The sequence below is a fragment of the Carassius gibelio genome, chromosome A12 (assembly GCF_023724105.1).
Source record: "Carassius gibelio isolate Cgi1373 ecotype wild population from Czech Republic chromosome A12, carGib1.2-hapl.c, whole genome shotgun sequence".
Classification (NCBI taxonomy): Eukaryota; Metazoa; Chordata; class Actinopteri; order Cypriniformes; family Cyprinidae; genus Carassius; species Carassius gibelio.
The window spans coordinates 10,673,550-10,680,768 of NC_068382.1; the positions used below are offsets into that span (position 1 = coordinate 10,673,550).

Genomic DNA, 7,219 nt, shown 5'->3' on the forward strand with positions numbered 1-7,219 from the left:
AACATATAAATTCAGTCATTAATGACTTGCCTCCATTCTGTTCAATCCTTTGCCTGAACATAAAAGCTGATTTTGGTCAAGTTTCTCCTGCTGGTTTGTGTTCATACAGTATCAGTCGATGGAGCCTGACTTTCAGATTCTTTGTGACATTATTTGATGATACTTTAGAAACTTCTGAAACTCAGGCTTTATTGACTGATGTTGTATGAACAGTAACCAGCAGAACAAACTTGAACAATCTCACATTCTTAGTGTCTTTTGGTCTTTCTCTAGATGCTCTCGCTGGCTCTGGGGTCACTGAAGATGAAGCGACCACAGCAACATCTGGTCCTGATGAGAAAACAAGAGGAGATGCAGTGATGGAGCATTTCATCCATGACACTACATCTTCTCCATCCTCAGTGCACACAGCAGTCTGCAGCCATTTCAGATCCTGCAAAGATGCACAAACACAAAACAAAAGCAGTCATTTTAACAGCACAGTGTCACTTCATTTCTGTATTATTTCCTAACCCTAGAATTTCGGACGCAGCCAACATGTGCAGAGCAGTGAGGTGTGAGGACTGGAATTAAGAACTGCTGGTCTAAGGCAAGATATTAGAATTCAAAGGTACAGCATGCACATTCAAAACCTTAAAACTGGGTGCTGGGCAGACAAGTAGTTGCAAAGGTAAACAATGAGTCCGCACACCAGAAAATGCTCCTTAGCAATTTTAATGATAGCTCACCACGTGTAACGTTTCGGGCCCAAGCCCTTCATCAGACGTTGTTGTAGACAATTGTTTGTTGCTGCCGTGTGTATTGCATTTGAGCTCCGTCACATAATTTTTTATAGACAATTTTTATCCTAAAAATCAATTTTATACACCATAATTTTCGTTTCTATAACATATGAATATATCCTCTATCATATTATACAACAAAACAATCTCAGCGCCTTGTTATAACTAGTTTTATTTGGATTTCCCATTAGCATCGCCAGCGTAGTTGCCACAAATCCCGCTTGCATTGCTAATATTTTATTTACACACATTACCACTGCTTTACTCACTGTTACTTGCTTTAATGACGGATGTATGTCTAACTTTGAGTGAAGGTGGGGACACCGTGTGCAGCTCGAGCTGTAGGCTGTGGAGAAGGAGAAGGAGAAGCAGAAGAAGAAGAAAAAGGCCTAAATATTTATGAAGAAGAAAGTAAATTAGCAGAGGATGGTTTCGATCCATCGACCTCTGGGTTATGGGCCCAGCACGCTTCCGCTGCGCCACTCTGCTGTCGCTGTAATATATGAGACAGATATAGAACCTCTAGTCAGTGCTTCACAAGATCGCTGACACGCTCAACATTTTGAAATTTATGTGTTACTGCATCACTAAACTTAAATGTCGTTTTGATAAACAAATTCGAGGTTTTCACATTTAAATCATATTGGTCTGTTTTTTTTTTAAGAGCAAAATAAAAAGCGACCACGAAGGGACTCGAACCCTCAATCTTCTGATCCGAAGTCAGACGCCTTATCCATTAGGCCACGCGGTCTATACCAAAAAGCATCTTCTGGCAAAATAAGAAAAGTGTATGTTCTTTCTGTAAAAAAACAACAACAACAACAACAAAAAAAAAACTATTACGCCTATGAAATGAACCCTTAACAGGAATACCTGTCTCTGTGTGTGTGTGTTTGTTTATCTGAGCAGTGGCTCCTTCCTTTGAATTGAATCCGATTGAAAAATTAATCAATGTCTTAATTCAAGTTAGCTATAAGCAGATTTTTATCGATGTGAAAAATTTTGCAAACACACTTATGATTACAGCCATCTGGACAAATGAAATGACCTAAAAAACAACAACAACAACAAAATCAATAAATAAATACACCCAAAGTGAATATCCTAATAATATTTATCATAAAAAGGGCCATTTTGACACATACAATGCATTGTTGGCTATTGCTACAAATATACCTGTGATACTGTGACGGTCCCTAAAAAAGATCTAGGACTCGAAAGGGAGGCAAAGCATAATAGATGGACACGGCTGGAGTATTTCAAATTAATCCTTTATTTTAACACTAATACACTTACAAAAGTAACCAAAATTATGAGATGGGGAGCCCAGCAAAAAAAGAAAGAAATAACTACATACAAGCTGGGGCTCCCCACTCCAAACTAACATTACAAGTACATGTAATGTTAGTTAAAAATATATACAATATTTTTTTTTAATGAAAAATATAACAAACTCGAATACTGTTCATTGGAATTAGATTCAATTTAAAAAAGTAATAATTTTATAATTAAATATGGCAATAGTGACAGTATCACATTACTGATGACAGAATATTAGAAAAAGTAAAATTCTTGGGCTGCAGGTGCTTTTGAGCTGTATATGATTGTGAGAATGTGCTTTGTGGTGGTTTTTATTATAATTATTTTATTAATACTGTAAAACGCACAAACCTGTTTCCATGTTTTCTCAGACTGAGTGTAATATTACTACACACCACTAGACTGTAGTGTATGGTATAAATTCAGGTGTGTAGAAGATCAAGACAGATTTGTGGGAAACTTTGAGTTTTAAGTTCAAAGTAAGGAGTATCTCATTTTCTTCTCTTCATTTTACTATGTATTTTTGATGTGGTTTTTGTATGGTTTTGTAATTAATGCACATGCTTTTTCTATGTTTTTTTCTGTGTGGTAGGAGATTGTTTGCTAAGTGGCATCACTGCTAATGTGAAGTTTGTTTTATATTGTTGAAGGACTCTTTATTGCTACTAGCAGTTGTATTGATACCATTCATTGCTTGGAGTTCAAAAGATGATGTTCATCCTTGAGCATTTCTTTACTTCACCTCGTGGATCTCTTGGATCTCAAGCACATGGATTGTAAAGTTTAACTTTTCTTTTTGGAGTTGCTTACATGTGGGATTTAGTCTTCTTGGATTGGAGTTGCGTTTTGTTCAATACTATTATCACCGTCTTTACTGGACTGTCTTGCATCAGTAGACTATCCTGTTCCTTTGAGACATCCTGTTTGTTTCTCTATTTTACAAAAACTTTTATTGGTAATGTGAGTGCACAAAAATAAGGGTAGACAATTTAGAGTTCCGAATGAAGTATAAGTCTTATCTATATAAGCAAAAAGGACAGTTTGGCCTACTTGTTTCCACTGAGAAGTTGAACTCGGGCCGAAAATTGCTGTCGACAAAAGGCTGCTATAGGGTCTACATTTTACATTTTACAGATTCCCCCAATGTCTCGCACACCCAAACTCTGTATGCAAAATTATATTATCATCAGTATTTATAAGTGTTTATTTAAACATGTTTTAACTAATACAAAGGAATGATAAAAAGCGATAAATTTGTTAACTCAGGTACATAATTTTTGGCATGTCATGGGCTCTGTATACAGGAATAAAAAATACATCAGCAAATTATTAAATGTAAGTTTCAAGCCTTTCTTAATTTTTGCCATTAATGTGAATGCCAAAATATGTTAGAACAATACCTAGCCTGTAACACTCATCAATAAGCCACACTTTCAATAATTTTATTTCTTATGGCATAAGTTTCTCTTATTTCTCTCTTCCTTTTAAATGGTGTGAATCAGAGTAAATTGCGAATGTCAATAGATTGTCATGATGTATAGCCTTGTACAGAGGAGACCTATCAAGGTCAGGATTATTTTGTTCAAAAACTTTGATGCAATTAATGTCTTGGCAGTGCAGCGGGGGTGGTAATAGGCTTTTTAGTTGGCAACCAAGTGTATTAATTTGTAATTATTTTCAATAAAGTATCCTTCATTTAAAAAAAAAAAATCATTTAGTCAATTAAAACAAAATAGGGTAATAATTCAAGAACAACACAGATGGTTTCTGTGGGTGATTTACTAACAAATGGCAAATAAAGAACACAAACGCAACATCTCCTTTACATATTGACCATTTATATTATATTTTTATTTAATTATAAATATATTTAATATATAAATATAACATGTTTCTTAAATATACACATACATGTGTGTATTTATAGATACATATACACAGTACACGCTCATATTATGTAAACAAACACTTTTATTTCATATGAGATTATTCATTTGACAGCACTGGTTAAGATTTATTTTAAGATAAATGAACAGTCTGGTTCCAAATTGTTAGTGTAATAAAGAAATTTAAATATAAGAAATTTCTAACAAAATTTGAAAGCTGACACATACTGCTAACAGTCTAACTAACAATCACTAATTGGTGCCCTTGACTAACTAGTGCACTTGACTATCTAGATAGTCTACTCAAGTCAAGTCACATTTATATAGCGCTTTAAACAAAAAAACATTGTGTCACAGCAACTGAACAACATTAATTAGGAAAACAGTGTGTCAATAATGAAAAATTACAGTTAAAGGCAGTTCAATTCAGTGATGTCATCATCTCAGTTCGGTTTAAATAGTATCCGTGCAATCATTCGTATCAACGATATGAGTGTAAATGAAGTGACCCCAACTAAGCAAGCCAGAGGCAACAGTGGCAAGGAACCAAAACTCCATCGATGACAGAATAGAGAAAAAAACCTTGGTAGAAACCAGGCTCAGTTGGGGGGGTCAGTTCTCCTCTGACCAGATGAAACCAGTAGTTCAATTCCAGGCTGCAGCAAAGTCAGATTATGCAGAAGAATCATCTGTTTCCTGTGGTCTTGTCCTGGTGCTCCTCTGAGACAAGGTCTTTACAGGGGATCTGTATCTGGGCTCTAGTTGTCTTGGTCTCCGCTGTCTTTCAGGGCAGTAGAGGTCCTTTCTAGGTGCTGATCCACCATCTGGTCTGGATACGTACTGGATCCGGGTGACTGCAGTGACCCTCTGATCTGGACACAGACTGGATCTGGTGGCTACGGTGACCTCGGAATAATAGAGAAACAGACTAATATTAGCGTAGATGCCATTCTTCTAATGATGTAGCAAGTACATAGGGTGTAATGGGAAGTGTTCCCGGTTCCAGTTTACCTAATTAATGCAGCCTAAAAATCCTTTAACGTAAGCAGGTAAATTCCTATCAATAGAATTTAATCAACCTCTTTACTAATGACTGGTGCAAGTTGAAAACTTACTAATATTAAAACTCAATGCAGAGCCCAACTATGCAATTGTGGATTTGGTTAAGCTCGATTAGCAATTGTTTTTCAAGACATGCGCTTGGGGTTAATCATCCAAGCGAGCTGGCCTCAGCGTGAGAGTGTATAGTGTTTTTTTTTAAAGCTCGAAACACTCTATGATCCTTAAGTACAATACTGAAGAGGTTGTCTTGAACATTTCCCTCAATCTAGCTGATTTGAGGTAGCAGGAAAGAATAATGTGGGGTATCGCACTTCTACCAGACCTCACTCCTAGAAGTTTCACATGAAAGTTATTTAAATTATATTAAAGATTATACTCATCTTGTGCTACTCAAAATATATCTGAAAAAACTATTTATTGTTTTCTCATGATTTTTCTCATGATTTTATTTCATGATTGAAAATAAGCTTTCTTCAGCTAATAAAAATGTGAATTCATGGTCCAATGACGTTTCTGGGGATTTAAGTGTAATTTTCATAGTTTAAACCCAGTTTTCTGATCCCTATTGCCTAAATGATCTGTTGGTAATATTAGATTGCTAATGTTAGCGTGCTAATGTTAATATTACTCAACTCATCTTTAATACATAACTATAGAAGAGTATACGGTAACACTTAAAGCTTACACCTAACCCTAACCCTAACCCTAACCCTAACCCAAACAGCAACCCTAACCCTAACCCTAACCTACTCTACATATAACCCTAACCCTAACCCTAAGGTCAGGGTTAGGGGAATGAAACGTCCAAGGCCCAGACCTGAGGTCTGAACCTGGTTGTGCACGGTCCATCCGTCCTTTCTGACCACTAAAGACCGATCCAAGCCAGACCGAGTCTTTCTGACCACTAAAGACCGATCCAAGCCAGACCGAGTCTTTTCTGACCACTAAAGACCGATCCAAGCCAGACCGAGTTAGGGTTAGGGTTAGGGTTAGGTTAGGGGAATGAAACGTCCAAGGTCCAGACCTGAGGTCTGAACCTGGTTGTGCACGGTCCATCCGTCCACTGACCACTAAAGACCGATCCAAGCCAGACCGAGTCCATGAGTCAATGCAAAAAAATCCAAAATGGGGCTAAAATATTTGTGGTTATTTCCACTAGGTTTGCACAACAAAATGGGTGTTAAGGTTAGGTGTTGTGTGGTGCAGTACATCTTTGAAAAAACTCGACATCTGTATGGATGGAGGAAATCGTTCTAAACCCCCAAGAGAGTAATCAGTAATTTAATTATACACAACTCAACATCGTTTTGGATGGAGGAATACGTTTCTGTGACTTCAAGAGATCTCAACATCGTCTGGATGGAGAAAACAATTTTTGGAACCTTCTAGAAAATTTCTGTGGCTCTCTACATCATACACCACACTGATGGAGGCCTTAAAGTGGACTGTTCAAGCCTTATCGCGACGTTTCGGAATTTATTTTCCTTCTTCAGGCTAGCTCGAACACAAAATGAAAGGTTCCAGTCACTCAGTCTTATTTATACTGTTTCTGAGGGGGCGTGTCTGCACACACACACGTTCTAACACTAAATATCGGCACTTTTTGGTGCGTCATGATCCATTTTGGTGTGGTTTACCATTTTGTTGTACTGATATTTCACATCAACTCACTAAAACAAGGCCCGACAAGGACCAGCCCAAAGCTCAGAGACGAAGGCACTGGCTGGTTAGGGGAATGAAACGTCCAAGGTCCAGACCTGAGGTCTGAACCTGGTTGTGCACGGTCCATCCGTCCACTGACCACTAAAGACCGATCCAAGCCAGACCGAGTCCATGAGTCAATGCAAAAAAATCCAAAATGGGGCTAAAATATTTGTGGTTATTTCCACTAGGTTTGCACAACAAAATGGGTGTTAAGGTTAGGTGTTGTGTGGTGCAGTACATCTTTGAAAAAACTCGACATCTGTATGGATGGAGGAAATCGTTCTAAACCCCCAAGAGAGTAATCAGTAATTTAATTATACACAACTCAACATCGTTTTGGATGGAGGAATACGTTTCTGTGACTTCAAGAGATCTCAACATCGTCTGGATGGAGAAAACAATTTTTGGAACCTTCTAGAAAATTTCTGTGGCTCTCTACATCATACACCACACTGATGGAGGCCT

The 7,219-nt window shown here is 37.5% G+C and overlaps 1 non-coding gene across 1 annotated transcript; it reads right to left on the minus strand.

Moving 5' to 3' along the window:
* Positions 1-1,460: 1,460 nt before the first annotated feature.
* On the minus strand, positions 1,461-1,533 carry trnar-ucg (transfer RNA arginine (anticodon UCG)). The gene has a single exon. It is a non-coding gene; the product is annotated as a tRNA-Arg (tRNA).
* Between the last annotated feature and the right edge of the window lie 5,686 nt (positions 1,534-7,219).